We start from the raw sequence: 26,252 nt of genomic DNA on the forward strand, positions 1-26,252 counted from the left end.
TAAAGGCTATGGAAGAAGGTCAACCGTGATAATTTCCTGCGCATGTCAAGTGAAGGGAGATTAAGTAATTTCTTTAAGGCGGACACACTTTGATATCGCGAGTATGAAGTTAGGATGAACCGCGCAGCTTTATTTTGAACTGATTCGAGTAGGTTCGTGAGATTAGACTGATGGGGGTGCCAAATTATTGACGCATATTCTAAAGAAGGCCTGATAGGAGAACTGTATGCTCGAAGTCTGGTATCTGTGTTAGCAAGGTGTAAGTGACGTTTCAGGTAACCAAGTTTTTTGCATGGTTTTGTGGTGATGTGTTCAATGTGAGCATTCCAGCTTAAATTGGAGGTAAACAGGACACCCAAGTACTTGATTGAAGATACTGAGTCAACAGTAATACCGCGTATTGCATATTGGTCAGAGGTAGGTCGAGGTATCGAAGCAAATTTTACGTGTTTAGTTTTGGCTATGTTAATTTCCATCTGCCATGTGTCACACCAGTCAGTTAGTTTTGTTAAATCAGACTGCAATACAGAGATGTCGGCAGGGCAGCTTATTTCATTATATAAGACGCAGTCATCTGCGAAGACACGTATTTGTGAGGTAATATTAGTTGCGATGTCATTTATGTATATTAAAAATAGCAGTGGCCCAAGGACGGATCCTTGAGGAACTCCCGAAGTGACGTGAGTGCGGTTAGAAAAGCAGTTGTTGAGACTGATTACTTGAAATCGGTTCGTTAGGAACTTCTCAATCCATCGCGTCGTGTTGTAGTTAAGCTGTAGGTTTCTAACTTTCAGTTTTAGTCGATTATGACGTACTCGGTCGAAAGCTTTAGAAAAGTCAATAAAAATGGCGTCTGTACTAATCAATCTGTGCAAAGAAATGTGAATATCTGTTACAAGTTCATAAAGTTGCGTCTGACATGAGCGATTTCGGCGAAAGCCATGTTGGTTATTGAGGAGCAGGTTATTATCGTTAAGATAGGCTATAATGTGAGAGTATAGGATGTGCTCCAGTAATTTGCAGCAGATAGATGTCAGTGATATAGGTCTGTAATTATTAGGGTCTGCTGTATTACCAGATTTAAATACCGGTATCACTAATGCTGTTTTCCAATCTTCCGGTAGGCACCCTGTATCGAGTGATTGCTGAAATATTAGAGATAACAAAACTGAAGAGTAGTGCGAGGTTAATTTTAGAAGTTTAGCACTTATACCGTCAGGACCTGGGCTGGTCTTATGAGGAAGCCTGTCAATGGCACGAGAAACACCATGTTCCGTTATTATGATGGATGAAAAAGGGAATCGAATAGATGGTTGTTCAAGTATGTGAGTGTTATCAAGTGGCAGTTCGTTAGTAAAAACTGCAGAGAAGCATTTGTTAAATAGCTCAGTGCTATCTTTTGTGTTGAGCACTGCTCCGTTTTCGGAAAGTAGTAAGGGAGCAGTGTGATCTGCTTTTGGGTTAGCTACTTGCCAAAACTTTTTCGGATCAGTTTTTATCATATTGGGAAGGGTGCAATTAAAGAACTTGTGTTTAGCTTCGATAATTGTTGTTTCTGTATGACGTGATATGGTTTTGTAAGTTTGCCAGTCGTCTGGAGCATTTGTTCGCGCAGCTTTTCTGAACGCTCTTTTTTTCTTGTTTATACACTTCTTCACTTCGCGGTTAAACCACGGATCGTTCTGCCTTGAGCTGATGGTCATTCTTGGTATGCATGTAGTTTCAACTTCTTTGAGTTTATCGCGGAACAAGCACCAGTTATCATGTACCGTTCTGTTTTGAAATTTGTTTGCAAATTCTGCTGTAAATGAGGCTAACATATCAATTATTCTGCCAGTGTCGGCGCGTGCGTAGTTGAGAATGTGTTTTTTCGCTGTATATTTCTTGGCAGGTTGCAATGAAAAGGAACATTGCACCACCCTGTGATCACTTAATGGTTCTAGCACATGTGTCGCAGCAAGGTCTGGATGATTTGTTAAAATAATATCTAGTATGTGTTCACCCCGAGTTGGTTCGCGCACGACTTGAGTTAAGTGATGAAAATACAAGGTTTGTAGAAAATAAAGACACTCAGATCTGTTGCAATTTTCCTTTAACGAAGAAATTGACCACTTGATACCTGGGTAATTAAAATCACCCCCTAATATTAGTATGCGTTTCGGAAACTGGGATAAGACCTGTTGTAAAGCATCATTGAAAAAATGAACAAATTCCAAACGGCTATCGGGTGGACGATAGCATGCACCAATGACACATTGCGCATGTCCGATACGTGCAGAGACCCACACTATTTCAAGAGGAGAGTCGATTATCACTAGAGACGGTTGATAGTCATCTTTAATGACCACAATAACTCCGCCTCCTCGGAAGCCTTCCCGGTCCTTTCGAAAGATTACAAAAGATGGGTCAAGTGCAAGTTCGCTATTAGTGATGTCACTGGAAAGCCACGTTTCCGTACCTATTACTATATCTGTGGTGCAAGTATGTATGAGCGTTTTCAGTGCATCAATTTTATGAAAAAGGCTGCGGAAATTCGCCAAGAGCAACGAGACTGCATGTACGGGCGTGAGCTTACGCCTCTCAGTTGTTTTTCGTCAATTACTGGAAGGTTGGTTCCTTGCAGCAACCTGTACAACATTATTAGTGACTGAATCGAACCGGTAAACAGAATCTTTAAAGTGTAGAGACATATAACGAATAGAAAAACGTTCGTTTCCCTCATGATTGCTCTTAGCAAACTCGCGCAACTTGCTACGAGCCAACTGTGCCTTAGGCGAAAAGTCTTCTTGTATCCACACTTTAGGGGACTCGAGATTTTTCAGTTTATGGGCATTTTGTAGGACTTCTGTTTTAGATTTAAAGTTGAGGAATTTAATTATAATAGGACGTTGAAAACAGTGACGGCGCTGACCAATACGGTGAGCACACTCAATGTCTCCAACGTTGACCTTCAAGTGAGTGGAACAAAATTTCTTCACGATGGCTTCGGATTCGGCGTATCCTTCATGGCCCTCTTCGGGTATACCCTTTATTATAAGGTTGTTGCGCCTCATTCTGTTACTTATGTCGTCCACAACATCGACGAGTTCTTCATTTGCTTTAGATATGTTTGTCTTAACTTCCTGAACAGAATTTTTGACAGCGTCAAAGTGCTTTTTGATTGCCGGTACGCTACTAATCTTTTTTGCAATGGCAGTGACCCGGGTATTTAAGCTTGCAATTTGGTCGTTAACTTGTTTTAAATCGGATGAAATTTCTTCACGAAACTCTTTCAGAAAGGTCAGTACGTCCTCAATCTTGGGCCCGGGATTACTCTCCACGTATCCAGCTCGAAGCAAGAGCAGAGCGAGACAAATGCACAGCAATGTCAATGAGGGTCTGGGGCTAAGCGTGTGAATAAAGCACGAGCTGTCACGTAAAAGTTCAACCCCACTGTGACTGCGGCATGCAAACATTATCTGCGTACGCCTCATATCTTCAGTAGTGCTGCAAACGACTTTTGAAATTGAGTACAATATCATTGTTTCGCTACATTTTCTTTCTAGAGAACAGATAGGGGTTTAGTCATACAACAAAGTGTAATTCCCTGACTCGTCTTGAAGCCAGGCAGGCCTATAAGAATTTGCCAATTGCTCAATTTGCTGGCTCGCCATATGCTATTTGGTGCAAAATGAAGAACTGCGGCATAAATAGGTGTTAGCGCACTTTCAAAAGCTGAAAACTACTTTTGCGATCTATCACCTATCAACGCAAAATATTGTTTTAATTTTTTTTAAATACATTGCATAGGGGCACAAATAAAGTATTTTTACACTGCTTGGTAAATTTTTTGTTACCTCTTACAGATACAACCATTCATTTTTTAAAGGTGATATGGACTGCCTTAAATACCAATATTCAATACATTGAACATTGCACTGCTCACTAGCAACAATTCGAAACACAATAAAGAGTGCTTTTTCGATGAATAATTGGCAGCCAAGAAAGAACATATTCTGTAAGCAAGAAAGAAGAAATGAAATATGAGCGAGACACAATACTCACTGCGGGCCTCAGAAGCATATATGTGATGTGAGGGCGGAGGTACCTATGCGTGCCGGAAGCTTATTAACTAAATAGTCTGCTGCACTTCTTAAAAAAAACTGTTTATTACGAGTTTTCGGCCACAGACCGACCTTTCTAAAGACCGAAAACCAAGGGCGCTATAACGTAAAACTATTCCAAATTTTTCTATTCCAATTCTGCTATCAGCGCTACACGATTAGTCAAAATCTTTTTTTCGACCACGCCCACTTCACGTGTCTGTCACGCGGCGTCACGAAAACGGCGATACCTCCCCATCTGATATGATGTGTACACACTGACTATGCATGATTTGACAGAAAAAAGAAAAACAGTTATTTTTGATTCGACACCTTTTCGCCGTTAGCCCTCGGCTATTGGTAAAAAGTTTTCGGACTGCACCCACTTCACCTGCCAGTCACGCGACGTCACAAAACCGCACAAACTCACCGCGTCAAAGTGACGTGTACGCGATAAAGATGCATTATTATGCCGAACAAAACTGAATTTTCTTCGGAATTAGCCGCAGGTTGCCCCGTTCCGAAAGGAATAAAGATGGCTGCCGCCGATCGCTGAGACGCTGGCTACTCCACCTGCCGGAGAACATGGGTGATTTGCGCATAATGAAACTTCTTGCGTGGCCGTGTAACGTTTTCGAGCCCTTTCGGCACATTTACCACCTCATTCTGCCAACTCTTCTTTGCTGAGGGTAAGTTTTAGCGTCATTCTTAAGCTTCCGTTGCATGCCGCCGTGATTTTCGACCAGCAAGCACAAGCTAAGTTAGAGAAAGCCGACCAATCGCAGACGCCGGCACCACCCTCTTCATCATGTTATCGATTTTCAGTGCACTGGCTCTGCCCCAGTGAATCCCTCTCCACTTGAGCGTTCTCCTCGCCTCTTGTCAGCCAATTAGATACGACAAACCGATCAACGTAGGCAATGTTATTCGTTTTTCAAGCAAACAAAAGTGACCTCCTAAGAACGAGGAGAGCGTTTGATTGGTCTCTTCAGACGACCCTGCGGGTGACCGCCCGGTGCTTGCGTCGGTGGTTACGCAAATTTGACGTCAAGAGATTGCAATAGAAACATATTGGAATAGTTTTACGTTATAGGGCCCCAAGTCTGTCTTTATGCCACTTTCACAGCTTAAGAGTTAAAAAGAAAAAGAAAGAAAAGGAAATAAAGAAGCAAACAAAGAAGAAAATTGTGAAAGCGAATTGTAAAAAGTATTTATGCCAATGAACACTGAACAGATTGCGTAACAAGGGCTCACTTAAACGAGTGGCCGATTTACGAAGGCCACAAAACAGGCTAATAATCCTGTCACACGGACAAACTAGAGTGCACTGTGAGCAAGTGCAATTCAGCGCGCTGAGCGTCATTTTGGCGGTGCACTGCTACACGAGAAGGAAAAGTTTTTTTCTGGAATTGGTGGCGATACATATGTTAACTTATAAATGGGTGCACAAAAACTGCTTGTCATTGTTAGAAACAGCATTTAGAATCAACTTCATAACAAGCGAAGTAATTTATTGCAACCTTGATAACAACATTATTCATCACGAGCCAAGACAAGACAGCAAGACTGTAAGCAGCCCGAGAGCGGTATTAACGTGTTACGGGTTTTTTTTGCTTTGTTTTTTCAGTGTGGCCATTTTATTACCTTGTAACGTTAGCAACCTAAACATCAGTTACTAAAAGTTACTCCTCATTCGGCTTTCAATATTAGTTTAGTTATCTCTTACACATTACTAACGAGGCTACAAAATTGGCCGCCGCGAAATGTGTTCGCCGAGCACACTCACTCTGCAGTGAGTGTCGCTAAGGCTCCCCGTGAGGCAGCCTGCGAATGACACTAGCGGCGAAGTGCGCTAGCTCAAAGTGCACTTAGGCTCACCGGCACCGACTACGGGGGAGGGGGTAAGCCCGAGCCCCCTCCGGAGTTTTCCGGGGAGGATGCTGCCCCCTTCGGCGATGCCGAAGCCTACTCCGCCCCACCCTACCTAAAGTTCGTTACCAGAGTTTTGTCGCCCTAATAATTTGAGCTTTCTCACCTAAACTTCTATTGGAGCTAATAGCTCACTGCATCATTACTGGCGTGGTGATGCATGGGTCCTATTTTGAGAATTTCGCTTTCTTTCTGAAAATCCTGGCAATAGGATGACAAGCGCACTAAAAGCACAAGCGGCGGCTGGCTCATCCGTACTTTATCACTTTAATATTGACGCAAGATGATTTCAAATTACGCGCCAGTCGCCTCCTGCGTCCTTGCAGCTGCTTACGGCTACCTGCGAAAGATAGCGGCAGTGAAGCGTGCAACACGGGCCCTCAAGGCACGCGCAATCGGAGCAACGTGCCATCAGCGCGGGACACGCGAAAAGAAGAAGAGGTGCGGGTCTCTTGCGAAAACGGCTGTGGACTGAGGACAACAACAACAACGTTCTAGTGAGGCTCTCGTTTAGCTGTTTGTCGGACACAATTTCGCCCAAGGTGATGTGATTAAAGCACCGTGCAACTGTGCGTTACAAAACTTGTGGAGGCGCGAGGTATGATTTCAAGCCCTTCTCAAGTTAGAGAAAAGAGCCCGGACTCAGGGCGACTTGGACCCATCGAGTTGACTCCTGTTCACCAACACAGCAGTCGTCGCCTACGTGGTGAGCCCCCCGAATTTTCCCCTTTACCGGATTCGATCGGAGCGTCAGCATCTGCTAGCGGAAACGCTACCGAGATAACAACTCACGCCACGCCAATTCACATCGTGGTCAACTCGCCAATGACGCCAGAGCCTTTCCACGGCGACACATTTGAAGACGCCGAGGACTGGCTGGAACGCTTTGAGCGCGTCGCTGAGTTCAATGGATGGAACGGAGAGCGCAAGTTACGAAATGTTTACTTCGCGTTAGAGGACAGCGCTCGAACGTGGTTTGAAAACCACGAAGCGACCTTTAGGTCGTGGGATGCTTTCCGACGGGAGTTGCTGGCGACTTACCCGAGTACCGACCGCAAGGAGAGGGCCGAAGCTGCCCTGCAAGCAAGAAACCAGCAGAATAACGAAAGCGTGGCCATGTATGTAGAAGACATGTCCCGCCTATTCCGCCGAGCTGATCCGCACATGAGCGAGGACAAGAAACTACGCCATGTAATGCGGGGCGTAAAACAGGAACTGTTTGCAGGGTTGGTTCGGAGCCCGGCGCGCACCGTCGCTGAGTTTCGTTCAGAGGCGACAACAACGGAAAACACGTTGCAACAGCGATCAAGGATGTACAATCGGGAGATGAACATCACCTCTGTAGACGCAGTTCCAGCCGTCTTCGGAATCAGCGTGGAGATCATACGGAAGCTCGTGCGATCTGTAGTGCGAGAAGAGCTCCAGAGGCTGCGGCTTGACCAGAACGCTCCAACGCCCTCTTCGCTGGCAGACCTGGTTCGTGAAGAGGTCAGACAGGTTGTTCGGGAACCACAGCTCAGTGCGCAGCGCCAAGCGCCACTACTGCGCCAACCGAGCGTCTCATATGCCGATGTGCTGCGGCAAACTGCCGGACGTGCTGACGTCGCCGCCACTTCCTCTATTAATAGCTCGATGCCTCGAACTACGCTGCCGCCACCCGAGAGAAGATTCAGGAAGGCTGATGTATGGCGCACTCCTGACCAAATGCCCCTCTGCTACCACTGTGGGGAGGCTGGCCACCTGTACAGAATGTGCCACTATCGCCAAGCAGGGCTTCGTGGCTTTCCGGTGAGCGCACCTTGCCCCCGAAATGGTGAGCGTCCATTCGAAATCGAAGAGTATCTGTCCACTCGTCAGAGCTCCCCATACACCTACCAGCAACACCAACCTCGATCAACAGCGCCATTGAGGCATCGGTCACCGAGCCCTCGCCCGTCTTCAAGCTCCCCCAGACGCCGTTCACAGAGCCCGCGTCGGGAAAACTAGATTCAGCGACTTCAGGAGGTAAGGACGCTGCCAACGCGAAAAGACAAGAACCTCCATCGATGACTCCGAGCGACGACGAGGGATTAAGAAACCACTGCCATAAGTGCGACGTTGGTTCCGATTTACGTGTGTTTGTTGAAGGTTACGAAGTGAACGCGTTAGTGTATACAGGTGCAGATTACTCGGTAATAAGTAATGAGCTTGCCAGGAAACTGAAGAAAGTATTGACACCATGGAAAGGGCCACAAATTCGCACCGCAGGAGGACACCTCATCGATCCCACTGGCAAGTGCACGGCTAGAATAGGAATACGAGGCTTCACGTACGTCGCTAGCTTTATCGTCCATCCCGAGTGCCCAAGAGACTTGATTATTTCCATGAACTTCTTTCAGGATAATGGCGCTGTAATCAACCTGCCGGAATCATGTGTTTCCTTTTCAACAAAGCACGCTATCGCAGCATTCAACACTGAAGAAAAATTCGACGCCCTTTACATTGCCGATGACGACGTGATGCTTCCTCCTAGATCCAGCGTAGCCGTCGCAGTAAGAAGCGACGCGTTCAGTGACTGCGAAGGAATTGCAGACAGCAACACCAGACTCCTACTCGAAAAAGGGAACATGCACCTCATGTTCCACCTCATTTCCTTTCCTCAATAATTTTGGAAATGAGGTGCAACATGTCGCGAAGAGAACCGTTATCTAGATTACCTAGAAGGGAACCGTCCAAGTTACAGACCTGAGCATCCCAGAGATTTCAACATCGCAATTCCAAGATGCGGATTCTGTCCTTGCAGCCATCGACATCGAACCAGGCCTATCGCCCAGACAGAAGGAAGCAAATAGAAGCCCTCGTAAGAGAGTTCGCCGAATGTTTTTCAATGTCATCCAAAGTCCGGCGGACATCTATTGCCAAACATCAGATAATTGTCAACGAATCAGTGAGGCCTATTTGCCAGCATCCCTACCGAGTGTCACCAAAAGAGAGAGAAGCTATAGGAAGTCAAGGTAAGGAAATGCTGGAAGACGATCTAATTCAGCCGTCAGCAGGTCCGTGGGCGTCGCCTGCGGTACTTGTAAAGAAAAAGGACCAGACCTTGCGCTTCTGCATTGATTATCGGAAGCTGAACGACGTCACAAAGCGGGATGTGTACCCACTTCCAAGAATCGATGACACTCTAGATAGACTACGAGATGCCAAATGCTTTTCCTCCCTGGACCTCAAAAGTTACTACTGGCAGATAGAAGTGGACGAACGAGATCGTGAAAAGACGGCATTTGTGACGCCAGATGGACTAGATGATTTCAAAGTGCTTCCATTCGGCCTTTGTTCCGCACCTGCCACGTTTCAGCTGATGATGGACACTGTGCTCACCGGTCTGAAATGGCCAACCTGTCTCGTTAATCTTGATGATGTCGTGGTTTCTTCTACCACCTTCGAGGAGCATGTAGAACGACTGCGGGCTGTGATGAAAGCTATTAGATCAGCAGGTCTGACGATAAAACCGCAGAAATGTCATTTCGGCTTTCGCGAGCTTTTCCTCGGTCATGTCGTCAGTTCAGAAGGCATTCGCCCGGACCCTGAGAAGACTGCGGCCGTGGAGAAATTTCTAAACCAGCTGACAAAAAGGCTGTTAGGCGATTCTTAGGACTTTGCGCCTACTACAGACGCTTCGTCAAAAATTTTTAAGGATCGCCGAACCACTAACGCGGCTAACAAAGGAAAACGCGCCTTTCGTCTGGTTGAATGAGCAGGAGAATGCTTTCAATGAGCTCCGAAAGCGTCTTCAGAACCACCCAGTTCTTGCTCATTTCAACGAAGAAGCCGAAACTGATATTCACACAGACACAAGCAATTTAAGACTCGGTGCCGTCCTCATTCAGTGGCAAAACGGAGAGGAACGAGTCATTGCGTATGCTAGTCGAATACTTTCGAAGGCTGAAGTGAAATACTCAACGACAAAAAGAGAAGAACGCCTCGCGGTGATCTGGGCCATCAGCAAGTTTAGACCATACTTATATGGCCGACCCTTCCGAGCTCTCAGCGAGCACCATTCATTGTGCTGGCTGGCGAATCTCAAAGACCCATCTGGACGGCTAGCAAGATGGAGTCTACGGCTGCAGGAATACGATATAACTGTCGTATACAAGTCCGGTCACAAGCACAGTGATGCTGGTTGCTTGTCACGTGCACCGATTGAATATACGGAATCTACGCTTAGGGAAAATGAATAGGATCGCCCGTTCCTAGGAGCTGTGACAACATCAGAAATGCCTCAGCATCAGCGATCCGACGCGGATTTACGCCTGCTCATCGATTACCTCGAAGGACACCCTGTTGACATTCCACGAGCTTTTGCCCGCAGCTTGTCGTCGTTCGTCCTGAGAAACAATGTCCTATGTAAAAGAAATTTTGGACATAGTGCCCAGACTGTTCTGCTCGTCGTACCTTCCAAGTTACGACTCGAGATATTGGAAGCATGCCACGACGACCCATCAGCAGGACATTTAGGAGTGAGCAGAACATTCGCACGCTTCCGCATGAAGTATTACTGGCCAAAGTTATTGAAGTCTGTGCAACACTACGTAAGAACCTGCCGGGACTGCCAAAGACGTAAAATACCACCATTCAAGCCAGCAGGCCTCCTACAACCGATAGAGCCACCGGAAACTCCATTCGCACAAGTGGGAATGGACTTACTTGGCCCGTTTCCCACATCGTCATCGGGAAAGCGTTGGATCATAGGTGCAACTGACTATCTAACTCGATATGCCGAGACAGGTTCTCTCGCCAAAGGAACGGCCAGTGAAGTAGGAGAATTTTTCGTCACTAACATAGTACTACGGCATGGCGCTCCTAAAGTTCTATTCACGGACCGAGGAACCATTTTTACTGCCCATTTGACGCAGTCCATCATGAAATTGACGCACACCAGTCACCGAAAAACCACCCCATATCATCCGCAGACAAAGGGACTGACTGAACGACTGAACAGAACGCTGACTGATATGTTGTCAATATACGTGGACATGGAGTGCCGAACATGGGTCACGTTTGCGTAAGATACCGCTGTGCAAGAGACGACTCAAATGACACCTTTCCAACTCGTGTTTGGCCGGACCGTCACCACAAACCTAGATGCAATGCTACCAGCAGATGAGACCTTCGAAAATGACAATGACGTCAGCGACTTCACTCAAAGAGCTGAAGAAGCACGGCAGCTGGCGCGACACCGCATTCAGCAGCAGCAACAAACTGACGCGAACCGATACAACTTGCGACGAAGAGACGTCCAGTATGCACCTGGAGACAAAGTATGGGTGTGGACTCCCGTACGGATGCGCATCCTATCAGAGAAGCTTCTTCGTCGTTATTTTGGCCCGTATAGGATAATTCGCCGAATCAGTCCATTGAACTATGAAGTTGCTCCAGAAGGTCAAGTAACCTCATCACGACGGCGGCATCGAACAGAAATCGTTCATGTCGTCCGAATGAAACCGTACTACGACAGGCAATACCTGCTTGCGCCTACAAACATTGCGAATTCCTGACAGTATAGAAACCATCGCCTTCTGTATGCGCATCGGTACGATGCACTCTTGGAAGGGGGACAATGACGCAAGATGATTTCAAATTACACGCCAGCCGCCTCCTGCGTCCGTCCAGCTGCTTACTGCTACCTGCGAAAGATAGCGGCAGTGAAGCGGGCAACACGGGCCCGCACGGCACGCGCATTCGGAGCAACGTGCCATCAGCGCGGGACACGCGAAAAGAAGAAGAGGTGCGGGTCTCTAGCGAAAACGGCTGTGGACGTTCTAGTGAGGCTCTCGTTTAACTGTTTGTCGGGCACAAGTTCGCCCAAGGTGAAGTGATTAAAGCACCGTCACTCAACTGTGCGTTACAATATGGTTTTAAATTTCTGTATGAACACCACGCAGCTAATTTGAGGGCGCTGATTGATAATGCGGGTGGAGCGAAGTCGCGTTTTACTTCTTATCGTCGGCTTTCTTTACCAGTCGGAAAATTTGATACGCAACCAGTACTTCGCCGAAAATACCGCAGTTAGATGTCCCTTCGCTCTGCCTGCAAATATTTCAGTGAAACTTTCAAAAATACGAGAGTACTCCCGGCTACTCCACTGTACTGGATACCATGTGCACTAGGTTTTCTTCGAGTACGTCGCTGAAAATACCGCAGTTAGATGTCTCTTGGGTGTGCCTGCAAAATGTCTCTGTGATACTTTTATAATTAGGATTGTCCTCGCGGCTACTCCACTGTAATGGATACCAGGTGCACTAGGTTTTCTGCGCGTACGTCGCTGAAAATACCCAGTTAGATGTCCCTTGGCTGTGCCTGCAAATGCCTCATGGACACTTTCTTGATTGGGAGAGTACTGGCGGCTACTACACTGTTCTGGAAACCATGTGCAGTAGGCTTTCTTCGTGTAACGCAATTCCAATTTTTCAAATACATGGTGCATGATAGTTGGGGCACCCTGTGCAATTCACTCAATAAAGGAAACGAGGCCAAGCCGAATTCACTCGAAATCGGAATCAACAGCAGTCATGCACAGCAGCACTTATACTCGCACTCACGTTAAAAAAAGATTTATAGAGAGAAACACTGCAGTTTCTGCGGAGAGGAGAAGCAGTAGTAGCGATACCGATTTGTACGACCATTTCACGAAGAAAGTTTGCTCCATCGAAAGACGCCAAATGCTTGGTGGTGCTTGAAGGCTTATGCTGTGAAACTGATCTGCCTCCTATGATCAGGTCTTGTAGATTCTGATGCAAGGCCTTCATAATATAGATGTATATATATATATATCATCAGCCTGGTTACGATCACAGCAGGGCAGAGGCCTCTCCCATACTTCTCCGACTACCCCGGTCATGTACTAATTGTGGCCATGTCGTCCCTCCAAACTTCTTAATCTCATCCGCCCAGCTAACTTTCTGCCGCCCCCTGCTACGCTTACCCTCCCTTGGAATCCAGTCCGTAACCCTTAATGACCATCGGTTATCTTCCTTCCTCATTACATGTCCTGCCCATGCCCATTACTTTTTCTTCATTTCTACTAAGATGTCATTAAGCTTCGTTTGTTCCCTCACCCAATCTACTCTTTTCTTATCCATTAACGTTAACCCATCATTCTTCTTTCCATAGCTCGTTGCGTCGTCCTCAATTTGACTAGAACCCTTTTCGTAAGCCTCGAGGTTTCTGCCCCATACGTGAGTACTGGTAACACACAAATATTATACACTTTTCTCTTCAAGGATAATGGCAACCTGCTGTTCATGGTTTGAGAATGCCTGTCAAACGCACACCAGCCCATTCTTATTCTTCTCATTATTTCAGTGCCATGATCTGGATCCATGATCTGGTCAGTTAGCATGCATTGCAATTGGTCCCCTGAGTTGCTAAGCAAGGCAATATCATCAGCGAATCGCAAGTTACTAAGGTATTCTCCATTAACTATTATCCCCAATTCTTCCCAATCCAGGTCTCTGAATACCTCCTGTAAACACGCTGTGAATAGCATTGGAGGGATCGTATTTCCCTGCCTGTCGCCTTTCTTTATTGGGATTTTGTTGCTTTCTTTATGGAGGACTACGGTGGCTGTAGAACCGCTATAGATATCTTTTAATATTTTTACATACGGCTCGTCTACACCATGATTCTGTAATGCCTCCATGGCTGCTGAGGTTTCGACTGAATCAAACGCTTTCCGTAATCAATGAAAGCTATATAGAAGGGTTGGTTATACTCCGCACATTTCTCTCTCACCTGACTGATAGTGTGAACATGCTCTATTGTTGAGTAGCCTTTACGGGATCCTGCCTGGTCCTTTGGTTGTCAGAAGTCTAAGGTGTTCCTGATTCTATTTGCGATTACCTTAGTAAATACTTTGTAGGCAACGGACAGTAAGCTGATCGGTCCATAATTTTTCAAGTCGTTGGAGTCCCGTTTCTTATGGATTAGGATTATGTTAGCGTTCTTCCAAGATTCCGGTACGCTCGAGGTCATGAGGCATTGCGTATACAGGGTGGTCAGTTTCTCTAGAACAATCTGCCCACCATCCTTCAACAATACTGCTGTTACCTGATCTTCCCCAGCTGCCTTCCCCCTTTGCATAGCTCCCAAGGCTTTCATTACTTCTGCCGGCGTTACCTGTGGGATTTCGAGTTCCTCTAGACTATTCTCTCTTGCATTATCGTCGTGGGCGCCACTGGTACTGTATAAATCTCTATAGAACTCCTCAGCCACTTGAAGAAGAAGTCGCCGAAGGGAGCGAACGCACTTCACGTCCGCTCGGTTTTCCAAGAATTTCGCTGTGATTATCGCTCATTCACCTCATGAATGTAACACCAGCGTATGCAGGAAGTCACCAAGATTCTACTGGCACCATATTCAAAGTGGCAAACGACTTCCTTCCCCATCACAGAGGCTTTTGACCAGCTCCACACTAACCCTCACCGGAGCTCGCTTTGTCGGAGCAGTAATGAAAGTTCAAGTGAACGGGGAGGATATCTGCCCTGAAGAGTTTCTCCAAGGCGACGGTTGGTGCACCATTCGATACAAGACCCAATTCAACCGTGAGGCCGCGCAAAGCAACACCCAGAACGGAACCCACTCCCGCACCGGCGAGGGAGCGAACGGCGACCGACAGCGTTCACGTCAAAGACAGCGTAACGTCAAGCAGCAAGTCATCAGGAACAGTAAAATGCCACTACTCCCACGAAGTGATTTCAAGGTCGTGATACGACCACGAGGACGCGTCGACGTTGCCGCCACCGGAACCGTGCTCCTCGCATCGGCCATTTACCGGGTGGCCAACGTACCGGGGCAAGAAGCAGGGGAGGACACGGTGTGCACCAACAACCGCCAAAACATCATAGTCGTGAGTACACCTCACGCTACTCACGCCGCTAAGTACAGACTATTAGAAGCCACCACCATCGGTGATCGCCGCCACGAGGTCAGTGCCTATGAAACGGCCCCGACTACACGGTGAAGGGAATCATCAGGGGAATCCCGTTGGAGGAGGACGCCAAGTCCATTCACACCAACATCGTTCACGCCCGCAACCCCCACGCCCTGGCAGCCAAACGGCTCGGTAATACCAAGACGGTCATAGTGGCCTTTCAAGGACCGCGAGTGCCCTCCTACGTCAGGTACGGCGGCGCCCTCCTTCGCTGCGCCCTGTATCGCAAGCAAATCAACATGTGTCACGGCTGCGGGAGACTCGGTCACCGCATGGACGTGTGCCCCAATCCTCAGGACAAAGTGTGCCATGGTTGTGACGCCTTCAACCCAGGCCCCGGCCACCAGTGCTCCCCACGTTGCAAGCTGTGCGGGGGAACACACATGACGGCGGATCGCAACTGCCGCGCAAGGTACAAGACCCCCTACGTCGTGACAAAGAGGCAATGGGAACGACACAGGGCCGCCGAGGAAGCGGAGGCGACCGCCAAAGCCACACCCCCTGCCGGCAAGCCGCGCTCGAGATCCAGAACCCGCAGCCGAGGTCGCTCCCGGTCCCGGAGCCGCACTCCAAACCCACGGCAGCAGCAGCTACGCTGGTCTCGCAGCCGCACCCCCAGAAGGACCTCAACAAGAGACGCCGAAACCACCCAGAAGGTGAGCTGGGCAGATGCGGTGACGGGAAAACGAGCACCAACCGGGAAGGCTGGCGACAAAGCACCCGCTAAAGCAGAGACGGAGGTAACTAAATTAACACAGGCGATACAAGCACTGCAGAAGCAAACAGAACACATACAGACACAGATTCGCGCAAAAGACGACCTCATACAACAACTCCAGCATGCCGTTAAGAGCGGTACCGATACAGAGGCCACGCATGAAACTCAAGAACAACCCATAGAGGACTAAGTCATATATCCCGACACTAAACGCAGACCCACTCCCTCACAGACCACTCAGGCCACGCAGGGAACAGAAGAGGAACCCATAGAGGAGGACGAGGTCGAGTTCCCCGATACCAAACGAAGACCCACTCCTACCCTTACAGAGGCAACACGACCCAAGCGCAGGCGCGCAGCGATACGCGACCTGCGAATAGATGCACTCGAGGCTCGCCTAAGCAATCTCGAGGAAACTATCATCGCGTCCATCACGCGTACCATCCAGCGGAGCCTGGAGAGTGTTCACCTCAGGCTGTCGAGATTAGAAGCCGCAAACAGCACGATCGTACCGTCGCATAGGGAAGCGGCGGAACACGTGTAACAAGATATAAACTTGGCCCGACACTCATCGAAAAAAAACACACGATATGGCAGTGGAACTGAAGAAGTTACCAAAACAAACGAGCGCACTTACAACAATACCTGAAAAGGATCCCCGAACGCCCAGACGTCATCATACTGCAGGAAACGAATGGTCCCGCCAAACTCGCGGGGTACCAGTGTATAACAGGCAAGGCGGAGAAACCAAACGTCACCACATTGGTCAAGCGAGCGCACACAGCTATCGAACACGACACCAAAATCAGAGACATCGAAAACGTTCTCGTAGAATTAATTCCATCACGCAAGACCCGCAACAGCATCTTCGTACTCAACGTCTACAGCAGTCCCAGATGCCGCCAGCACCGCTTCCATGTCCTCTTCAGGTGGGCAATCGACATCGCCAAGGGCCAACAGCTGTTCATTGGGGGGGACTTTAACGCGGCGCACACGGCGTGGGATTACAAGCACGATCACCCCAAAGGCACCCATCTATGGGCAACGGCGCAATACGCCGGACTCGAGTTGGTCACCGACCCCGCGGCACCAACAAGGCAGGGCAACAGCGTAAGCAATGACACGACGCCGGACCTTACTTTCACGTGCAACACACGCGAAGTCACTTGGACAAACACCATGCAAGACATTATTTCCATAGAAGCAGAAGGCGGTCCTCAGGAACACAATGCCGGTCGTCAAATGAAGATCAACAAATGGAATCGGCTACGCTAACATCGTGATGAGCAACAGATGGAAGACATCAAAGATATAGAACAATGGACCGACCAACTGCGGTGGGATATCGAGCGCATGACGCAAACAATCCCGTCGACAGCTGGGCTCGAGACAATAGACACCCGGTTGCTGCACATGTGGGAAGCCAAAACTCACTTGCAGCACCGATGGAAACAACAGAGACACAATAGGAGACTGCGTTAACGGATAGCACAGCTCAATAAAGAAATAAAAAAGCACGCGCTTAACCTGCAACATCAACAATGGGAAGAGAAATGCGCGGAGATGGATGGTCAACTCACCACGCGTTGAACGTGGCAGATACTGCGGTACCTGATCGACCCCGCCAACACCAACACCACACACATGCAAGGCATATACAAAATCATACACGCTTACGGGGGAACGGAAGAACAATTCCTACAGGATGCGGAACGCCTTTACGTATCCCAAACACCAGCACAAATATATCCAGACTACTCAGGAGAAACCAACGCCACCCTAGACGAGGAATTCTCCGTTGCCGAAATCCAGGCGGCCCTCGTAAAGCTGAACACCAAGCCGGCCCCTGGCCCCGATCGAATACCCAATAGGGCACTACGCAATCTCGATCACGGATCGATCGAGAAACTAACAAAATACATTAACGAGTATTGGGCGCACGGCAAGCTACCCCGGCAATGGAAAGAAGCAAATATCACACTTATACCGAAACCCGGCAAGAAATTACAGCTGGAGAATCTGCGCCCCATCTCCCTCACGTCTTGCGTGGGCAAGTTAATGGAGCACGTGTTTCTCAATAGACTCACGGATTACTTCGAGGACGACGACTTATTTCCACACACCATGATTGGGTTCAGAAGACATCTCTCCACGCAAGACGCCCTTCTGCAACTAAAACACCAAATCATAGACAATCCGTGGCGTTCGACGAGAGCCATCCTCGGGCTGGACCTTAAGAGGGCCTTTGATAACGTTCGCCACGATGCCATATTGCGACAAACAGACAAGCTAAATATCGGCCTACGCACGTACAACTACGTCCGAAACTTCCTCACGGGAAGAACCGCTCGCATGCGAGTGGGACAACTACAGTCAGAGCAAATCAACATCGGCAGCTGGGGTACCCCGCAGGGCTCGGTGATCTCGCCAATGCTCTTCAACCTCGTCCTGCTGGGGTTGCTCGACCGATTGTTTCAAATCGAAGGACTGCATCACATGCTATACGCGGATGATATTACGATCTGGACGACAACGGGCAGCGACGGAGCGATCGAGCAACGTTTACAACAGGCTATCCAATGCGCAGAAAACTACCTCGTGGGCACGGGACTCGCCTGCTGGGCCGAAAAATCCGAATTGCTGCTATATAGACCAGTCAGAAAAGGGCGCCCACCTAAATGCTACACCCCCCTGGAAAAGCAAAAGATCCAATAAACGGCATCAAACGGCCTACCCATCCCTATAGTAGAGAAAATCCGGGTACTAGGAATGATGATAGAGCATAAGGGTGGCAATGGCGAAGCAGTTCGCAAGATAACGGCAAAGGCCACCAGCACGATGCAGCTCATTCGACGCATCACCAACAAACACGCGGGCATGCGCGACGGCAGCGTCATCCGACTCATACAAGCCTTCGTCATTTCTCAGATAAGGTACACGGCAGCGTTTCACAACTGGACGGTTGCGGAACAAAACAAGCTCAACGCGCTCATACGCAAGGCGTACAAATGTGCGTTGGGACTTGCGCCTGGAGTTAGCACCACCAAGAACTTAGAACTAGGCCTACACAATACGCTCGAAGAACTCGTGGAGGCACAACAAGTGTCCCAACTTGAACGCCTATCCAAGACCCGCCCGGGCAGACACGTACTTAAAATCTCGGCATCACATACCACTCGCAACACGGCGTCAAAGTAGACATTACAAGACCCATACGCGAGCAACTATACGTATCCCCACTGCCTCGCAACATGCACCCCCAACACCACACGGGGAGGCGCAAAGCCAGCGCAAAACACATGAACAAAAGTTACTCTAACGACAAGGAGGCGGTCTTCACCGACGCAGCCCGCTATCGAGACAGGAAGAGTTTCGTGGCGGCAGATACTAGCCACCGAGGACAGCACCTCACGGGCGTCACCGTGAACACGGCACATGACAAATCGGCAGAGGAATCGGCCATAGCACTGGCCCTCACACAAACCAAAGCTACATACGTGATCTGCGACTCGCAAACGGCAATTCGCAATTTTGCGAATGGGCGCATCTCGCATGAGGCGTATCAGATACTCGAGCGACATACCATACACCAGGGAGAGGCCGACGTTGATAATCGAAGGCATTTGCTATGGATCCCGGCACGCACTGGAATGAGCACCCCCAACGAAGCGGCTCACGGCGTTGCTCGAGGCCTGACTCACCGAGCAGCATCGGAGGAAGAGTCCCCGCGGGGTACTGCAAACGTCTGGGCATGGGAGGATCGTATGACCAGTTTTCACGACATCACGGCGCACTACCGATTACAAAGACGCATATACCCATTCCCTCACGCTAGGTTAGACAGGACGCAAGCAGTACACTTTAGACAATTACAAACAGACTCTTACAGAAACCCCAGACTCATGCACGCCATGTATCCAGACATGTACACTACAAACAGATGTACATCGTGTGGCGAGGTTGCCACACTAAATCACATGTTATGGGATTGTCGGGGCCTAACAAACAAGTCGGGCTGTGCCGACCCCTCCGTCTCTTCCACCGCCAGCCTCCGGTCACGCTGGATGACCGTACTGCTCATCTCTGACCTTACAGCACAACTCTGGGCCGTCCAGCGAGCCGAGTAAGCCGCTTCGAGACAAGGTCTCGGAACCGCGTCTGCGGCGGGTGCCGAGACCCACTAAAAAGACGCCGGACTCAAATCTGGTTGATTTGAAATTAAAGTTCACGCTCTCTCTCTGCTCAGCCACTTGAACTATCTCATCCATATTAGTAATAATATTGCCGACTTTGTCTCTTAACGCATACATCATATTTTTGCACATTCCTAGTTGCTTCACTGCTTTCAGGCTTCCTCCGTTCCTGAGAGCACGTTCAACTCTATCCGTATTGTTATAGGAAGAAAGCAGGCCCACGAGTGTAAAATAATGTATATTTACAACTGAGGTATATGTCGGTCAGGCAACTGCCAGACTTCGCCTTCCTCTAGTCTAATTCAACTTCCTTCTCTTCGCCATAACATCACCCTCGCGGCAGATCACATCCGTCCCGATGCATGTTACAGAGCCTCACTTAATGGAGGGAGAAAGGCTTGAGCATGACGACGTGAACAACATCGCTGGTGACGTTAGGACGCACTGAAGGCTGACCGACTGGGTCGATCTCGTATGTCACGTCGGACAGTTGGCGTAAGATCTGGTACGGACCAGAATGACGGGAAAGTTGTTTTTCCGAGAAGCCGACGCGACGTGAAGGCATCCATAGAAGGACAAGGGAACCAGGTGGAAAATGGGAGTCTCGGTGCCGAAGGTCGTAGTGTCGCTTTTTAGAAGCTTGCGATACTGTGAGGCGATGACAGCTGACTTCTCGGGCCTGGGCCGCTAAGTCAATACCATCGCAAGCGTAACCAGTGCTGGTTGATTGTACTGTGGAAGGTAGCAACGTGTCAAAGGGCAAGGTGAGGTCGCGGCCATACAACAGGTAAAATGCTGAAAATCTGGCAGTGTCGTCACGGGACGAGTTGTATGCGAAAGTGATGTATGGTAAAGCGACGTCCCAGTCGCGGTGATCGGCGGAAACGCACATGGCCAGCATTTCAGTTAGCGTGCGGTTGAGTCGCTCGGTGAAGCCGTTCGTTTGAGGGTGGTACGCGGTAGCAATCTGGTGTTCTGTAGAACAGGAGCGGAGCGGATCATCCACGATCTTCGATAGAAAGTAGTGGCCGCGATCCGTCAGCAACTGGCGAGGGGTGCCGTGGTGCAGGATGACGTCGTATAGTAAGAAGTCGGCGACATCTGTAGCGCAGCTGGTTGGTAGCGCTCGTGCGATGGTATATGTCGTGGCATAATCGGTTGCTACAGCAATCCATTTGTTTCCTTTGATGGAAATTGGAAAGGGGCCAAGGAGGTCTAGGCCCACACGGAAGAAGGACGCTGTAGCGATATCAACTGGTTGCAGCAAACCAGCGGAAGGCATAGCAGGCGTCTTCCGGCGCTGGCACAGCTCATAAGCGACATAACGGCGCACAGAGCGATAAATGCCGGGCAAGAAGAAGCGGAGCCGCAGGCGGTCGTATGTACGAGTGATGCCCAGATTGCAGGCAGTAGGAGCGTCGTGAAGTTGCTGGCGCACGGCGAGTCGAAGGTGCTTGGGAACGACTAGGAGGAGCTCCGGGCGGTCAGAACGAACGCTAGGACGGTATAAAGTTCCATCGCGCAAGGTGAACATCCGTAGGGACGGGTCATTGTACGAGGAGCTTAGGCGTTCCATAAGTGTTCGAAGGACCAGATCTTTACGCTGTTCGTCGCCAATATGGAGGAAGCCGTAGAGCTTCCTCCATATAGCTTCCTCTAGAGCCATACCTATAGCTTTCTCCAGAGCCGTAGCATCGGTATCGTCTGGTTGACACACGGGATTGCGGGACAGGCAGTCAGCGTCCGTATGCAGGCGCCCTGACATAATAGAAAATGTATATTCTTGTAGACGCAATGCCCAACATGCAAGTCGTCCATTTGGGTCCTTCAAAGAGGAGAACCAGCAGAGGGCGTGATGATCGGTTACGACGCAGAAACTTCGACCAAAAAGGTACGGCCGAAATTTCCCGAACGCCCATACGAGCGCGAGACATTCTCTCTCAGTAATGGAGTAATTTCGCTCGGGCTTGGAAAGAAGGCGGCTAGCGTAAGCGATGACACAGTCTTGGCCCTGCTGAGGCTGAGCGAGGACAGTGCCGATGACATGACCACTCGCGTCAGTTCGTACTTCAGTGGGCGCAGAAGGGTCAACGTGTGACGGAATTTGGGAAGTTGTAAGCCGATCAATCAGGGTAGAGAAGTCTTTCTTCTACAGTGGTCCCCAAGAGAAAGAGACGTCTTTCTTAAGAAGGTCAGTGAGAGGGCTAGGAATGTCGGCAAAATTTTTCAGAAATCGCCGGAACTAAGAGCATAAGCCCAGAAAACTATGGACATCGTTTGTTGAACAAGGTGCAGGAAAATTTCGCACAGTGTGAACTTTCTGTGGATCAGGTTGAATTCCGGCAGCGTTTACGAGATGGCCGAGCATGTAAATTTCACGGCGACCGAAATGACACTTGGAGGAGTAACTGAAGGCCAGCCCTGCGAAACATGGAGAGTATGGTTGTGAGGCGCTGCAGGTGGCTCTCAAATTTTGGCGAAAACACAATCACATCGTGGAGGCAACAGAGGCATGTAGGCCACTTCAAGCCGCGCAAGAGAGGGTCCATCATGCGCTCAAATGTAGCTGGCACATTGCATATTCCAAAGGGCATGACTTTAAGTTGGTACAGACCATCCGGTGTGACGAAGGCGGTTTTCTCGCGGTCCATCTCATCGACGCTAATCCGCCAATAGCCGGAGCGGAGGTCAATTGATGAAAAGTCAGCAATGCGAGGCAGGGGATAAACATCCTTCTTTGGTATCCTGTTGAGGTGACGGTAGTCAACGCAGAAGCGCCACGAGTTGCCTTTTTTGTTTACTAAGACAAGCGGTGATGCCCACGGGCTACTGGAAGGTTCAATGACATCCTTGTCCATCATCCTGTCTATCTCTTTCTGTATGATGGCTCTTTCTGTCGCGAAGACACGATATGGCCGCCGATGAATGGGGCTGGCGTCACCGGTGTTGATGCAATGCGTGACAACAGATGTCTGGCCAAGTGGTCAGTCGTCCAAATCGAAGATGTCCCGATAAGATGACAGGAGGTGACGAAGAGCTGCTGTTAGCTCGGAAGGAAGGTAAGGGGCGATCATAGAAGCATCGTCCGCAGAGCTCGAGTATTGAGGACTGGGTGACAAATGTCAATTGGTACTGAGGAAGGATTCAGAGGACAAAGAAGAAACATCACACTCTTCCAAAAGAGTGATATGCGCCATGGCGATACCGTGTTACAGCACATGCGATGAAAATGCAAAATTGAGGATGGGCACGCGAGTGCAGTTTTCGCAGATCCAGATTAAGGTGCTCGGCACGGCAATATTGCGCGACAAAACCACGTCAGTAAGCGGCGACACGACGTACTCGCCATCAGGTACGGGAGGAGAGGGCGTCAGGAGGACATTTGCAGCTACTTGTGGAGACAGCCTTGCAAACTCAGCAGAACATAAGCGGTGTAAAGCACAAGTTGTTGTGTCGGCAGGAAGCGGCAGATCCAACTGTACAACACCTGCGGAGCAGTCAATTTGGGCAGAGTTTTTCAAAAGGAAATCGATGCCGAGATTTAGGTCGTGCGGACAGTGTTCAAGGACGATAAAGAGAGCAATGGTATAATGGCCCCCAATGGTCACACGTGCTGTGCACATTCCAAGGACAGGTTAAGTACTCCCATCGGCGACTCGCACAGTGCCGGGTGAGGCAGGTGTCAGAACCTTTTAGAGCCTTCGGCGGAGAGCAGCGCTCATAACTGAAAGCTGCGCTCCTGTATCAACGAAAGATATACCAGGAACGCCATCAACTTCAATGTCCAGTTGGTTTCCACTTGTAGGCAGTGTGAACAGAGGATTTGTGGGCCGGGTCGGAGTTGCAGCTTCACCTCCGGGAGCTGCACCGCCTAGTTTCCCGAATCGAACGACCGGTTGCAGAAGGGGAAGAAGAGCGGTAAACGAGAGGCGAACGGGACCTACGACCTTGCGGAGACGGGGAGCGGCTGTATCTTGGTGGAGCACTGTCGGCATTGATGTTCCTAGTCGTCGTATACGGCGGGAAAGTGCGATTGTCTGGTACTTGGCGGTAGTGACTCCGAGACAACCACCGAGCAGGTGACGACCATTGGTTGCGGCAATGACAGGCGATCTGTCCATACAGGAGCAATTAAAACAGATGGGTTTATCACCCGCTGTGCACCAGTCAGCTGGGTTGCGACGGAGTGGCGGAAAGCTTTGCGTCTGGGAGCGAGCGGCAGGAGAAATCTGGTAGGTGTTTGTATGGCGGACCGAGCAGAGAGACGGAATGCCCAAACTTGCTATTTCCTCCCGAACGACTGCTTGTATAAGGGAGATAGCGGGCACGCTTTCCCGACAGTCGGAACGAACTGGAGCCGGAGCCATGGCCTCAAGCTCACGGCGAACGATGCGCGTGATATCTTCCGGGCCTGTGGGCTGAACGAACTGCGGCGGGTCTTCGCAAAAAGATCTCGCGGCGGTATTGGGCAATCGGTCGAAAGTTTGAGTGACGCGGCGGCCCTTCGCTTGTTCGAAGCGCCGGCACTCCTTCATAATTGCGTGCACAGTGGCACAATACTTACACATCAGTAGATTGAAGGCATCGTGTGCAATACCTTTCAGTATGTGACCAATCTTGCCTGCCTCGGTCATGTTGTTATCAGCCTTGCGTTGGAGGGCTAACGCATCCTGTATGTACATGACATAGGATTCTGTGGACGTCGGAGCGCGGCACGCAAGTTCATTTTTTGCTGCCAGCTGACGACCGACAGTTCTGCCAAACAGGTCTCGCACGTTTTTTTCTTTGCAGACATCCCAGCTCGTTAGGTCAGCTTCGTGTGTGTCGTACCATTGCTTCGCAGTTCCTCTAAGATAAAATATCACGTTTGCTAGTATGATTGTTGGATCCCATCTGTTGTTGTCACACTCGCTCGTACATCGTAAGCCAGTCCTTGACGTAGGCGTTGTCCGTGCCACAAAATGTCCCTGGGTCCCACCAATAAGTGAGGATGGCCGTCGGCACGGGCTGCTCAGGTGTTGTCGCTTGTGTCGGTTGATTTGCCATTGTGGTGGCAGGTAGATGACGTCCGCTGCAAAGATCCGCGATATTATCCCGCACCTACCACCAAAATATTGAAGGAAGAACGCAGGCCCACGAGTGTAAAATAATGTACATTTACAACTGAGGTATATGGCGGTCAGGCAACTGCCAGATTTCGTCTTCCTCTAGTCTAATTGAACTTCCTTTTCTCCACCGTAACAATATTATACTTCCCTATGTCAGCTGTGTTACGCTTGTTGATTGACTCCGAAAGTTCGGCCACTTCTATTCCAGATCTAGGTTAGAGGCTTTCATACATTGGCGTTTCTTGATCAAATCTTTGGGCTCGTGCGTAGCTTACTGGTATCCTGTCAAACGGAGTTACCGCCGACTTCTCTTGCACACTCCTTAATGATGCCCATAGGATTGTTTCGACCGGGGTCCGGCCTTCATCAGAGAGTACACGCAACGTCGAGGCCTGTTTAAATACGTACATGGCATAGGGTGCCACCATATGCGTTTAACCGCTGCCAAGACACATAGCTGCTGTAAGGATCTTGCACACGTGAGTAATCGACATTTTATTTTAAAAAGAAATTCGCGACCGGGAGGATTGTTACAGGTTCGCATGAATATATATATATATATAAATATATATTCGGGGCTGGACCAGCTTCCTAAGTCCCCCTCTCCTCCATATATATATATGGGAGGAGAGGGGGACTTAGGAAGCTGGTCCAGCCCCTTCAACAACCCCCCCCCCCAGGACATATGAACAGTTGCCGCCTATGCTTAAGCATGCCCGTCGGACAGGGGCATCATAAGCGAGCAGACGCAACACAAGAAGCAGTTCCATGTAAAAGTGTGAACAGGGTCAGTACACGTTGTACCGTATCTTGTGTGCTGGGGTGGCTGGCGTATTTGCCACCATGCGCGACTTCTTTGTTCGTTTACACATTGCGGGCTTCGTTCCTGCGGTCAGAAGAAATGCTTGAAAAACATCGAGGAGGAAGGGGGAGGGGGGATCCTGATTCCATTGAAATAGTCGTAAATGTTTTGATAGGCTGGCGCACACTCTAAAACGGTCGCATTCTTTGGGGTGCATATTTGCCACGTAATGATATTCGTCATCTGTGATGCGTGCCCTTCCTTTCTTGAAAACGCTGCGCTCGTCACTTTCCTTTGGAGAATGCTCGTCATGCTCATAACGCGAATACCATTCGTGAATGGGAAGTACCGGGCTGGAAGAGTTAAAGAAAGGAAATGCGGGCAAGACAGCTGACGATTATTGTTCTCTTATACTCTTCAAAGGGTGCAACTGTTTTTAGAGTTTAGTG

General features: G+C 49.2%; 1 protein-coding gene and 1 long non-coding RNA gene across 7 annotated transcripts in view; one reads left to right on the forward strand and one right to left on the reverse strand.

Annotated features, from left to right (window-relative positions):
• The window catches only part of LOC129386731 (uncharacterized), a 99,474-nt gene that overhangs the window by 33,560 nt on the left and 39,662 nt on the right, over positions 1 to 26,252 (forward strand). The window lies entirely within an intron of this gene.
• The window catches only part of LOC129386730 (uncharacterized), a 106,109-nt gene that overhangs the window by 8,808 nt on the left and 71,049 nt on the right, over positions 1 to 26,252 (reverse strand). The window contains exon 1 of one of the 5 annotated variants that reach the window (XR_011896072.1): positions 16,840 to 17,089. The exons of 3 other annotated variants lie outside the window; for them this stretch is intronic. The gene's annotated coding sequence lies outside the window, so the exon portion shown is untranslated. Of the gene's footprint in view, positions 1 to 16,834; positions 17,090 to 26,252 lie in introns of those variants that run through there. One more of the 5 variants, XR_011896073.1, reaches the window with a different exon arrangement.

Source organism: Dermacentor andersoni, chromosome 8, assembly GCF_023375885.2.
Source record: "Dermacentor andersoni chromosome 8, qqDerAnde1_hic_scaffold, whole genome shotgun sequence".
NCBI classification, from domain to species: Eukaryota; Metazoa; Arthropoda; class Arachnida; order Ixodida; family Ixodidae; genus Dermacentor; species Dermacentor andersoni.